Source organism: Cherax quadricarinatus, chromosome 22 (assembly GCF_038502225.1).
Source record: "Cherax quadricarinatus isolate ZL_2023a chromosome 22, ASM3850222v1, whole genome shotgun sequence".
Taxonomy (NCBI): Eukaryota; Metazoa; Arthropoda; class Malacostraca; order Decapoda; family Parastacidae; genus Cherax; species Cherax quadricarinatus.
Window position 1 is genome coordinate 5,227,335 of NC_091313.1, and position 13,542 is coordinate 5,240,876.

General features: G+C 44.3%; 1 long non-coding RNA gene across 1 annotated transcript in view; it reads right to left on the reverse strand.

The window, feature by feature from the left end:
• Positions 1-13,542, reverse strand: part of LOC138853061 (uncharacterized) — a 269,917-nt gene that overhangs the window by 15,104 nt on the left and 241,271 nt on the right. Inside the window, exon 2 of the long non-coding RNA XR_011392304.1 lies at positions 6,229-6,354. This is a non-coding gene — a long non-coding RNA (uncharacterized lncRNA). The remainder of the gene's footprint in view (positions 1-6,228; positions 6,355-13,542) is intronic.

A 13,542-nucleotide genomic window follows, 5' to 3' on the forward strand; every position in this document is an offset into this window, starting at 1 on the left:
CACAGGTACAGTGTGTCAGCCCACAGGTACAGTGTGTCAGCCCACAGGTACAGTAGAAAACAAGTTTTGTGTTTATATATCGGTCACTCATCTTGCAATCAAGGTAGCAGTATTTTTATCAAGGCAGAATGACTGACCTCCTCAAACTAACTTCTTCAACGCTGAGTTAATTATCACTCCATGTTTACCTCTCCACTTCCCGTACTGTCTCCAACACTCAGTTCACCTCTGTATCCAACTGAAGAAGCTTGCTGGGCTTTCGAAACGTCCTGACAATGAAGATGTCCAGCTGCTGCACATATTTTTTTACTGACAAGTAAAGAAGTGCTAGAATGCCACCGAAATAAGAGTAGTTGTGTTTTTGTTTTGGGTACAAGGTGTGTACTTGTATCATACGTAACATAACATGTTTATACTGTTAAACAAGTTCGTATATTCATGTCAATCTGAAATATAAGAATATTTCAGGTAATAAGAGGATGTCTTCAAGAAATATATATAATATACTAGTTAATGAACTATGCTGAACAATAACAGCAAAACTATAGAAAACGATTACCGACAAACAGTCATTGGAAAAAGAGACAAATGCCGTATAATGTAATGCTGAATTGACAATGTTTCGCCCATAGAATGGGTGGGTTGCATCAAGTCACAAATAGATCAACCTGTGGAGAGAGGAGCGGAGTGACATGAAGGCTCAGGAGAAGAAAGTTGAAAGTTTATGACTGAGATTAGGTTCCCTCTCTTTCTCTCTCTCTCTCTCTCTCTCTCTCTCTCTCTCTCTCTCTCTCTCTCTCTCTCTCTCCATCGTGTCGGTAATTTGTAATTGACACCATTTGTCTCCCAGTATATTGTAAAGAGCAGAATACAACTGACATTCTCCCTATCACGCATGCGTTGTCGCTGTGTTTGTGCGTGTAAGCAGATGGCTGTTCAGTTGTCGCCAGCTCAACAATATTCGAAATATACAGTAATCGGTTCCAAAACTTTCTGTAGCTAAATAAATCCTTCCGCGTTGGGTTAAGAATTCGGATTCAAAATTATAATATTCAAACTTGTCTAAATCACATTATTTTACCTGAGCAGCAAATTTGTTGTCCGGTGGTATGGAAAAATTCAACCACAGGGAAATGAACTGGAAGACCAGTCATTTTGAAATGCAGCATTCGAGGTACAGTAGTTCCGTCAGCACGTCAAGGATAGAACAAGAGAGACAGGAGGGTTCAGTCGGTGATTAGTTCTGTCTGAGAACAGTCAGGACCCCGTCAGCCGGCCTCGCTGTGGTCACGTGGAGGTGATTCTGCCAGTTCGTCAAGGACGCGACAAGAGAGACAGGAGGCGACGTGATAGTCGTTTTATTAGCAAGTCGAGGACGCGACGACAGAGACAGAAGGCGATGAATTGGCAAGATAAAATGAAGTCTTTACGAATAAAATATATAAGGGTACAAATATAGATAAGATATAATAAGAACACCCACTGGGAGGTAGTGATCATAAAGTCGTGAGCTTTTACTAACTGATGGAAATGAACCTGAGGAGGAGCTTAGACTATGGAGAAAGAAGCATTTGTTTGACTTTCTGAATTTCGTTCAGTGGTGAATAAAATGAAGTATCAAGTGTGTGGAAGAGATGGAGAAAGTAGGAAATGGAAGGCAGTTGATAAGTACGAGGGTAGATCGAAAAGTCTTTGCATCTATTATTTTTCATAGCTAATATACAACTACAACCCTGGTCTAGCCCCCGGCGATTACCATCTATTCTGGCCTCTGTCGAAATTCCTGGGAAGGCAGCACTTCCGCAAAGATATGGTGACATCTGTTCTCCGATGGTTACTTAACCCGCTGACAGAATTCTGTACAGAGAAAATAAACAGGCTAGTAACAAGGTGGGATAAGTAACTCAATAGACTTGGTGATTATGTGAGAAGCAATAAATAAACAGTATTCAATATGACTAAGTTGCATTTTCGCCAAGGAAGGTAATCAACGCAAAGACGTTTCGATCTGCTCTCGCAGATAAAATAAGGAATGATGCAAGAGGGTGGGAAGAAGAGCCGAGACAAAATATTAGAACGACATAACATCAAGAGCAAAGTTAATAAAAGACAATATCAGACTGCAAATATTAGTAAATTATAAGGAAGGAGAAGTTCTAACAATTAATGACAGTGAGTTTTGTGACAAACTAAACGAGCGTTTTAAGGAGGAAGTCATCGATGAAACGAGGGTAATGCATTATGGTTAAATAGAATACTGTAGATAGTGAGGACTGGGCATCACAACAGCAGAGGTGAAATAAAGAAACTGCTGTATGAATTTACACGAGGAAAGCAATGGGGCATCAAATATCGCCTTGGTCCTGGCAGAGAAAACGGAGGAACCTCGTAACTACTTGCAACTGGTTTTATATTTTGATATGTTGTGGAACTTTGATCACACCCGTTTAATTCACCTCCAACATCTTCCTTAACGCCAGCAAATTGCTTGGCGTTACGCCGTTTGGTGACCATAAACACCATCCTCTGACAGTCCTCCAACCTGTGCCTGACATCCGTCAACTGCCACTCAATGCTCCACTGCTGGATTAATGCCTGACTTTTGTCCTTAACCTCTTAATCCTTTTTTCTGCTAGTCTTCACCTATCTCCACCTGCTCGCTTTACCCACAAGGTAAGAACTCGTGAGTGAGTGTAGCAGAGTCTTTGAGGTATTGTTAAAACTCTACGGTGATGCCTACCCACGTTTTACTATCTGCTGTACAAGAGCCAACTATTTAGGAATTCGAAGAATTTCAGTGAATCCTAGGTGTCTGGAGAATCTTTTCCTGCTGATATAACCAAAAAGGACTCCTGGAGAGAGTTTAGATAATATTACCGAGGTTTTGTAGATACCAGTTCAGTGTAATTTGTCTTGCTCCTGTACAGCGTTTATGATCGCTGGCATCGTGAAAATATACAAGTTAATGGAGGCAGGGGAGTTTACTGACTCAATGTACAAGAAACGAGATAGCATGGAGCTACAGTCCAGTATCCTGAATGTTTTTCCTAACAGATATTGAGAAGGAAAGAGAGAGGGATGGAGGAATTACATATTTCTGTACTTGAAGTTGGAATTTGCTATTGTTCCTTAAGAGATTAAGCTACAAATGGGAAAAACAGGCAGGGAGAACGGAAGCGTGCTATTCACTCTTCCCTATTCTGACGTCTCGTATCTGACAGTCACTCTTGTCTTTCTTCCCCTTAGATACTCTTTGATCCACAGGAGTACGTTCCCTGGTCTCAAGAATCTCAAGTTTTAGGCCCAGCCTCTTATGAGACACACCGTCAAATGCCTTGCAAACTAAAAGAAATGAAGTCAACCTAACACTTTCTCTTGTTGCATATCTGTTACTTTGTCATGTAACTCCAAGTAGTTAGAGGAAATTTGCCATCCGTAAACCCAAATCATTTCTCTCCAATTTTTCTCCCATTACCATGCAAGGTATGCATGTCAGAAACTGATCTGTAGTTCACCGCTTCCTATCTGTCTCCTTTCTTAAATATAGGGACAGCACTTTCTGTCTTCCAGATTTCTTGGTAGCAGTTCCTTGTCCACTGCTTATTGTAAATCACATCTAATGGTTTAGACAATGCTTGTATACCTGTGAGAGAGTGAGAGAGTGAGTGAGTGTGTGTGTGTGTGTGTGTGTGTGTGTGTGTGTGTGTGTGTGTGTGTGTGTGTGTGTGTGTATGTGTGTGTGTGTGTGTGTGTATGTGTGTGTGTTTAAAAAAGAATAACAAAGCAGTACTCGTTGGAGGCTCGATCGTCCTCCCAGGGCTGGACCCTCGGAGCTTCCAGACGGGATATGCTTCACCCCAGAAAAGCAAGGGTAGCTCCAATTCCTTGGATCAAGAGTTCTTCACAGGTATGGAATAAAGAAGGATAAACAAGGCGCTGTGTACGTCGATTGATGGACAACTTTCCCCTCGTGAGACGTGCATAGATGCTGCTGAAAGGCTCTTGATACGCCGAATTGACGCTTCCCTATCCCCTTGGGGATTATGGCTTACCTCCCATTCCACAGGTGCTGTACGACTCTTACGGGTTTAGCACTTTCCCATAACTAGACAATATAGTCATACATTAATCTCATTGTATCACCTCATACCTCCTCCTCTTCATGCAGCCATCAAAACTACTTTTCTGCTATTACCCTGATACTCTGCGTCTCGCCCTATATTACACCTCATTTATTACTATATATTTCATGTTCTGTCCTATTAACGTAAACTGAATCTTGACAAAGTTCCTCGCCAGCGATACACAGCCTAAATAAATATTCAAATGCTGCAACTGTGTCCATTAATGTAAATTGATTATGGTTATATATATATATATATATATATATATATATATATATATATATATATATATATATATATATATATATATATATATATATATATATATATATATATATACCAGTCATTGTCTCGCAGGTGTTCTGGGAACGAGTCTTGGGCTGGATCAGTAGTATTTCACAAGGCTTAGTAAATAATAATATAATAAAATATTATCGTCACTATATGTGCTTATCTTTTGTGGGTCAAACAGGGCTGTGATGTGGGAATGTAGGAGTGTGCAAAGGACATAGGTGTATGAGGGGGGTTTAGGGATTGTATGAGGGTGTTAGGGATTTGGTGAGGGGGAGTTAAGGGTTTTGTAGGGGGGGGATAGGGGTGTGCATGGAGTTAGGGTTAGTGGAAGTTTTGGTTAATCAGAGAACAAAATTGAAGTCAGATTTGGTGCAACAAGTTAGTTTCTTAAAAAGTCAAAAAGCAGGTCTGCTTTAAATGTGAGACTTTCGGCGAGGTGGTCAGTTCGAGTGCGTGCATTAGGAACGAAGAAGTTGAAAATGAATTCCACATGCCCGCTAACAGAGGAAACCTTATAAGATACACCGTCTTGTCAGTGTGACTCAACACTCCACACACAGCATGGCCGGTCATTTCTCCATATGTTATCCGTGTGTGAGTCGTATGTGTCCCATTCGTGATTGTGAGAGGATACTTTACCAAATCCAATAGCGGAAGGATGATACTTAGACTCCCCATCGTGGTGTAATAGAAAATCATTCATTAGGTTTTAAATCGGACAAACGTTGTTTCCAGCATTTCCAGAGTACTGAAAAAACAGTCAGTGTAAGGAATACTCCTGTGGGAAACTGGAAGATAGTGAATAGCTGACAGAGTGGCTAAGTCTACTTGTCCAATACCCCAAACATAGGCGAATTCTGAAAAATACAACTTGTTTTTACTAGACATATGACGTAACCAAACTTTTATTTGAAGGGCGATAGGGATGAGGGGGGTAGATTTTCTGAAAATGGATTGTTTACTCACTTTGGGAGTCTGAAACAACTACGAATAACGATTTCATCATGGTTGTAATATGTGTACATGATATCGGTGAGAAATGCACACAACTCTGCTGTCAACATAATGGCCAACTTTAGCCAATGGCCTTGGGATTAATCTTTTTGGACTAATACATTTGCATACCAGACACCGTCGAGAGATTTGCAACCATTAGTGCACACGGCATGAGAATGAGAATGTGACAAAATGCTCATGAAAAAATGAGCGTAAGGTTATGGGCAAGGAGTGAGCTTATAGGCCTGAGAGAGAGAAGGAGAACACTTAAATTGTCAGAACTTTGCAAGAAAAGGAGAGAGAAATTTTTGTAAAGGGACCCCTACCGTTCCTGATAACGTTCAACTTTGCTAGCAACACTTAACACTAGCTGGAGACTTTAACGTGGATCTCCTTCACTTTGAAGACCCACAAGAAGCTAGTTACCTAATTAATACTATCGATTACCTAATCTACAAAATTTGCTGCTAAGCTCTAAAGTGTGCAGCGAAACAAGGAATACTGAGTTGTACAGCTAAGCTGCAATGAGCACAGTTAAAGCATACTTATCTGTGCTGTGAGAGGCATAGCAAGGGCTGCTTATGTGTACTGTAAGGGATACAACTAAGCTAGGGACACTTCACTATGCTATAGAGAGCATAGCAAGGGACACTTACCTATGCAGCAGGTACTTCAGCCCGGCAAAATATATTTGTCTATGTTATGAGGTGCAAAAGCTAACTGCCGTAGCTATGGTTTGAGCAAAGCTAGGCCAAGGATACTTGTTTATGCTGTGTGGAGCACAGCTAACAACTGCTGAGTATGGGATACTTACCTATGCAGTGAGGAGCACAGTATAGCAAGAGCGGCGTATGAGGCGAGGGTGTCCAACCGCAATATTTCACGCTGCTGTAAGTCGGGTAATCCTGAACTTCATAAATAAAGAAGACACACGAAGCTCCTGCAAGGAAGGGAAGGAGTAAGGAGTCAGAGAAGGGGTGAAAGGTGAGAATGGGGTCAGGGGAAAGGGTGAAAGGTGAGAGGGTTAGGGAAGGGGTGAAAGGTGAGGAGGGGGTTAGAGAAGGGGTGAAAGGTGAGATGGGGGCTAGGGAAGGGGTGAAAGGTGAGGAGGGGGTTAGGGAAGGGGTGAAAGGTGAGGAGGGGGCTAGGGAAGGGGTGAAAGGTGAGGAGAGGGTTAGGGAAGGGGTGAAAGGTGAGGAGAGGGTTAGGGAAGTGGTGAAAGGTGAGGAGGGGGCTAGGGAAGGGGTAAAAGGTGAGAAGGGGGCTAGGGAAGGGGTGAAAGGTGAGGAGGGGGCTAGGGAAGGGGTGAAATGTGATGATAATGATAATACTGATAATAATTACAAGGAAGATAGCAATGATAATAACAATGATGGTAATGATAATGATAGTGAGCTAATAATAATTATAACAATTAATCAATATGGGAAATCTAAGGCTAAGGAAAAAAATTCAAGAGACGTTTGTAGAAATGGGTTAGGTATCCCGCTCTGAAGTCATCCACCTGTAAATCACAGGTATCCCTCTCTGAAGTCATCCACCTGTAAGTCACAGGTATCCCTCTCTGAAGTCATCCAACTGTAAGTCACAGTTATCTCTCTCTGAAGTCATCCACCTGTAAGTCACAGGTATCCTTCTCTGAAGTCATCCACCTGTAAGTCACAGGTATCCCTTTCTGAAGTCATCCACCTGTAAGTCACAGGTATACCCTCTCTGAAGTCAACCACCTGTAAGCCACAGGTATCCTTCTCTGAAGTCATCCACCTGTAAGTCACAGGTATCCCTTTCTGAAGTCATCCACCTGTAAGTCACAGGTATACCCTCTCTGAAGTCAACCACCTGTAAGCCACAGGTATCCCTCTCTGAAGTCATCCACCTGTAAGTCACAGGTATCCCTCTCTGAAGTCATCCACCTGTAAGCCACAGGTATCCCTCTCTGAAGTCATCCACCTGTAAGCCACAGGTATCCCTCTCTGAAGTCATCCACCTGTAAGCCACAGGTATCCCTCTCTGAAGTCATCCACCTGTAAGTCACAGGTATCCCTCTCTGAAATCATCCACCTGTAAGTCACAGGTATCCCTCTCTGAAGTAATCAACCTGTAAGTCACAGGTATCCCTCTCTGAAGTCATCCACCTGTAAGTCACAGGTATCCCTCTCTGAAGTCATCCACCTGTAAATCACAGGTATCCCTCTCTGAAGTCATCCACCTGTAAGTCACAGGTATCCCTCACTGAAGTCATCCACCTGTAAGTCACAGGCATCCCTCTCTGAAGTCATCCACCTGTAAGTCACAGATATCCCTCTCTGAAGTCATCCACCAGTAAGTCACAGGTATCCCTCTCTGAAGTCATCCACCTGTAAGTCACAGGTATCCTTCTCTGAAGTAATCCACCTGTAAGTCACAGGTATCCCTCTCTGAAGTAATCCACCTGTAAGTCACAGGTATCCCTCTCTGAAGTAATCCACCTGTAAGTCACAGGTATCCCTCTCTGAAGTAATCCACCTGTAAGTCACAGGTATCCCTCTCTGAAGTAATCCACCTGTAAGTCACAGGTATCCCTCTCTGAAGTAATCCACCTGTAAGTCACAGGTATCCTTCTCTGAAGTAATCCACCTGTAAGTCACAGGTATCCCTCTCTGAAGTCATCCACCTGTAAGTCACAGGTATCTCTCTCTGAAGTAATCCACCTGTAAGTCACAGGTATCCCTCTCTGAAGTCATCCACCTGTAAGTTACGAGTATCCCTCTCTGAAGTCATCCACCTGTAAGTCACAGGTATCCCTCTCTGAGGTCATCCACCTTTAAGTCACAGGTATCCCTCTCTGAGGTCATCCACCTGTAAGTCACAGGCATCCCTCTCTGAGGTCATACACCTGTAAGTCACAGGTATCCCTCTCTGAGGTCATCCACCTGTAAGTCACAGGTATCCGCTCTCTGAAGTCGTACACCTGTAAGTCACAGGTATCCCTCTCTGAAGTCATACACCTGTAAGTCACAGGTATCCCTCGCTGAAGTCATACACCTGTAAGTCACAGGCATCCCTCTCTAAAGTCATCCACCTGTAAGTCACAGGTATCCGCTCTCTGAAGTCATATACCTGTAAGTCACAGGTATCTCTCTCTGAAATCATCCACCTGTAAGTCACAGGTATCCCTCTATGAAGTCATCCACCTGTAAGTCACAGGTATATCTCTCTGAAGTTATCCACCTGTAAGTCACAGGTATCCCTCTCTGAAGTCATCCACCTGTAATTCACAGGTATCCGCTCTCTGAAGTCATACACCTGTAAGTCACAGGTATCATTCTCTGAAGTCGTCCACCTGTAAGTCACAGGTGTCTCTCTCTGAAGTCATCCACCTGTAAGTCACAGGTATCCCTCTCTGAAGTCATCCACCTGTAAGTCACAGGTATCTCTCTCTGAAGTCATCCACCTGTAAGTCACAGGTATCCCTCTCTGAAGTCATCCAACTGTAAGTCACAGTTATCTCTCTCTGAAGTCATCCACCTGTAAGTCACAGGTATCCTTCTCTGAAGTCATCCACCTGTAAGTCACAGGTATCCCTCTCTGAAGTCATCCACCTGTAAGCCACAGGTATCCCTCTCTGAAGTCATCCACCTGTAAGCCACAGGTATCCCTCTCTGAAGTCATCCACCTGTAAGCCACAGGTATCCCTCTCTGAAGTCATCCACCTGTAAGTCACAGGTATCTCTCTCTGAAATCATCCACCTGTAAGTCACAGGTATCCCTCTCTAAAGTCAGCCACCTGTAAGTTTCAGGCATCCCTCTCTGAAATCATCCACCTGTAAGTCACATGTATCCCTTTCTGAAGTCATCCACCTATACGTCACAGACATCCCACTCTGAAATCATCCACCTGTAAGCCGCATGTATCCCTGTCTGAAGTCATCCACCTATATGTCACAGGTATCCCTTTCTGAAGTCAGCCACCTGTCACAGGTATCCCCCTCTGAAGTCATCCATCTGTAAGTCACAGGTATCCCTCTCTGAAGTCATCCTCCTGTAAGTCACAGATATCCCTCTCTGAAGTCATCCTCCTGTAAGTCGCAGGTATCCCTCTCTGAAGTCATACACCTGTAAGTCACAGGTATCCCTCTATGAAGTCATACACCTGTAAGTCACAGGTATCCCTCGCTGAAGTCATCCACCTGTAAGTCACAGGTATCGGCTCTCTGAAGTCATATACCTGTAAGTCACAGGTATCTCTCTCTGAAATCATCCACCTGTAAGTCACAGGTATCCCTCTATGAAGTCATCCACCTGTAAGTCACAGGTATCTCTCTCTGAAGTCATCCACCTGTAAGTCACAGGTATCCCTCTCTGAAGTCATCCACCTGTAAGTCACAGGTATCCGCTCTCTGAAGTCATACACCTGTAAGTCACAGGTATCATTCTCTGAAGTCGTCCACCTGTAAGTCACAGGTGTCTCTCTCTGAAGTCATCCACCTGTAAGTCACAGGTATCCCTCTCTGAAGTCATCCACCTGTAAGTCACAGGTATCTCTCTCTGAAGTCATCCACCTGTAAGTCACAGGTATCCCTCTCTGAAGTCATCCAACTGTAAGTCACAGATATCTCTCTCTGAAGTCATCCACCTGTAAGTCACAGGTATCCCTCTCTGAAGTCATCCACCTGTAAGTCACAGGTATCCCTTTCTGAAGTCATCCACCTGTAAGTCACAGGTATCCCCTCTCTGAAGTCAACCACCTGTAAGCCACAGGTATCCCTCTCTGAAGTCATCCACCTGTAAGCCACAGGTATCCCTCTCTGAAGTCATCCACCTTTAAGCCACAGGTATCCCTCTCTGAAGTCATCCACCTGTAAGTCACAGGTATCTCTCTCTGAAATCATCCACCTGTAAGTCACAGGTATCCCTTTCTGAAGTCATCCACCTATACGTCACAGGCATCCCACTCTGAAATCATCCACCTGTAAGCCGCATGTATCCCTGTCTGAAGTCATCCACCTATATGTCACAGGTATCCCTTTCTGAAGTCAGCCACCTGTCACAGGTATCCCCCTCTGAAGTCATCCATCTGTAAGTCACAGGTATCCCTCTCTGAAGTCATCCACCTGTAAGTCACAGGTATCCCTCTCTGAAGTCATCCACCTGTAAGTCACAGATATCCCTCTCTGAAGTCATCCACCTGTAAGTCGCAGGTATCCCTCTCTGAAGTCACCCACCTGTAAGTCACAGGTATCTCTTTCTGAAGTCATACACCTGTAAGTCACAGGTATCCCTCGCTGAAGTCATACACCTGTAAGTCACAGGTATCCCTCTCTGAAGTCATCCACCTGTAAGTCACAGGTATCCGCTCTCTGAAGTCATATACCTGTAAGTCACAGGTATCTCTCTCTGAAATCATCCACCTGTAAGTCACAGGTATCCCTCTATGAAGTCATCCACCTGTAAGTCACAGGTATCTCTCTCTGAAGTCATCCACCTGTAAGTCACAGGTATCCCTCTCTGAAGTCATCCACCTGTAATTCACAGGTATCCGCTCTCTGAAGTCATACACCTGTAAGTCACAGGTATCATTCTCTGAAGTCGTCCACCTGTAAGTCACAGGTGTCTCTCTCTGAAGTCATCCACCTGTAAGTCACAGGTATCCCTCTCTGAAGTCATCCACCTGTAAGTCACAGGTATCTCTCTCTGAAGTCATCCACCTGTAAGTCACAGGTATCCCTCTCTGAAGTCATCCAACTGTAAGTCACAGTTATCTCTCTCTGAAGTCATCCACCTGTAAGTCACAGGTATCCTTCTCTGAAGTCATCCACCTGTAAGTCACAGGTATCCCTTTCTGAAGTCATCCACCTGTAAGTCACAGGTATACCCTCTATGAAGTCAACCACCTGTAAGCCACAGGTATCCCTCTCTGAAGTCATCCACCTGTAAGTCACAGGTATCCCTCTCTGAAGTCATCCACCTGTAAGCCACAGGTATCCCTCTCTGAAGTCATCCACCTGTAAGCCACAGGTATCCCTCTCTGAAGTCATCCACCTGTAAGCCACAGGTATCCCTCTCTGAAGTCATCCACCTGTAAGTCACAGGTATCTCTCTCTGAAATCATCAACCTGTAAGTCACAGGTATCCCTCTCTGAAGTAATCCACCTGTAAGTCACAGGTATCCCTCTCTGAAGTAATCCACCTGTAAGTCACAGGTATCCTTCTCTGAAGTAATCCACCTGTAAGTCACAGGTATCCCTCTCTGAAGTCATCCTCCTGTAAGTCACAGATATCCCTCTCTGAAGTCATCCTCCTGTAAGTCGCAGGTATCCCTCTCTGAAGTCATACACCTGTAAGTCACAGGTATCCCTCTATGAAGTCATACACCTGTAAGTCACAGGTATCCCTCGCTGAAGTCATCCACCTGTAAGTCACAGGTATCCGCTCTCTGAAGTCATATACCTGTAAGTCACAGGTATCTCTCTCTGAAATCATCCACGTGTAAGTCACAGGTATCCCTCTATGAAGTCATCCACCTGTAAGTCACAGGTATCTCTCTCTGAAGTCATCCACCTGTAAGTCACAGGTCTCCCTCTCTGAAGTCATCCACCTGTAAGTCACAGGTATCCGCTCTCTGAAGTCATACACCTGTAAGTCACAGGTATCATTCTCTGAAGTCGTCCACCTGTAAGTCACAGGTGTCTCTCTCTGAAGTCATCCACCTGTAAGTCACAGGTATCCCTCTCTGAAGTCATCCACCTGTAAGTCACAGGTATCTCTCTCTGAAGTCATCCACCTGTAAGTCACAGGTATCCCTCTCTGAAGTCATCCAACTGTAAGTCACAGATATCTCTCTCTGAAGTCATCCACCTGTAAGTCACAGGTATCCCTCTCTTAAGTCATCCACCTGTAAGTCACAGGTATCCCTTTCTGAAGTCATCCACCTGTAAGTCACAGGTATCCCCTCTCTGAAGTCAACCACCTGTAAGCCACAGGTATCCCTCTCTGAAGTCATCCACCTGTAAGCCACAGGTATCCCTCTCTGAAGTCATCCACCTGTAAGCCACAGGTATCCCTCTCTGAAGTCATCCACCTGTAAGCCACAGGTATCCCTCTGAAGTCATCCACCTGTAAGTCACAGGTATCTCTCTCTGAAATCATCCACCTGTAAGTCACAGGTATCCCTTTTTGAAGTCATCCACCTATACGTCACAGGCATCCCACTCTGAAATCATCCACCTGTAAGCCGCATGTATCCCTGTCTGAAGTCATCCACCTATATGTCACAGGTATCCCTTTCTGAAGTCAGCCACCTGTCACAGGTATCCCCCTCTGAAGTCATCCATCTGTAAGTCACAGGTATCCCTCTCTGAAGTCATCCACCTGTAAGTCACAGGTATCCCTCTCTGAAGTCATCCACCTGTAAGTCACAGATATCCCTCTCTGAAGTCATCCACCTGTAAGTCGCAGGTATCCCTCTCTGAAGTCACCCACCTGTAAGTCACAGGTATCTCTTTCTGAAGTCATACACCTGTAAGTCACAGGTATCCCTCGCTGAAGTCATACACCTGTAAGTCACAGGTATCCCTCTCTGAAGTCATCCACCTGTAAGTCACAGGTATCCGCTCTCTGAAGTCATATACCTGTAAGTCACAGGTATCTCTCTCTGAAATCATCCACCTGTAAGTCACAGGTATCCCTCTATGAAGTCATCCACCTGTAAGTCACAGGTATCTCTCTCTGAAGTCATCCACCTGTAAGTCACAGGTATCCCTCTCTGAAGTCATCCACCTGTAATTCACAGGTATCCGCTCTCTGAAGTCATACACCTGTAAGTCACAGGTATCATTCTCTGAAGTCGTCCACCTGTAAGTCACAGGTGTCTCTCTCTGAAGTCATCCACCTGTAAGTCACAGGTATCCCTCTCTGAAGTCATCCACCTGTAAGTCACAGGTATCTCTCTCTGAAGTCATCCACCTGTAAGTCACAGGTATCCCTCTCTGAAGTCATCCAACTGTAAGTCACAGTTATCTCTCTCTGAAGTCATCCACCTGTAAGTCACAGGTATCCTTCTCTGAAGTCATCCACCTGTAAGTCACAGGTATCCCGTTCTGAAGTCATCCACCTGTAAGTCACAGGTATACCCTCTCTGAAGTCAACC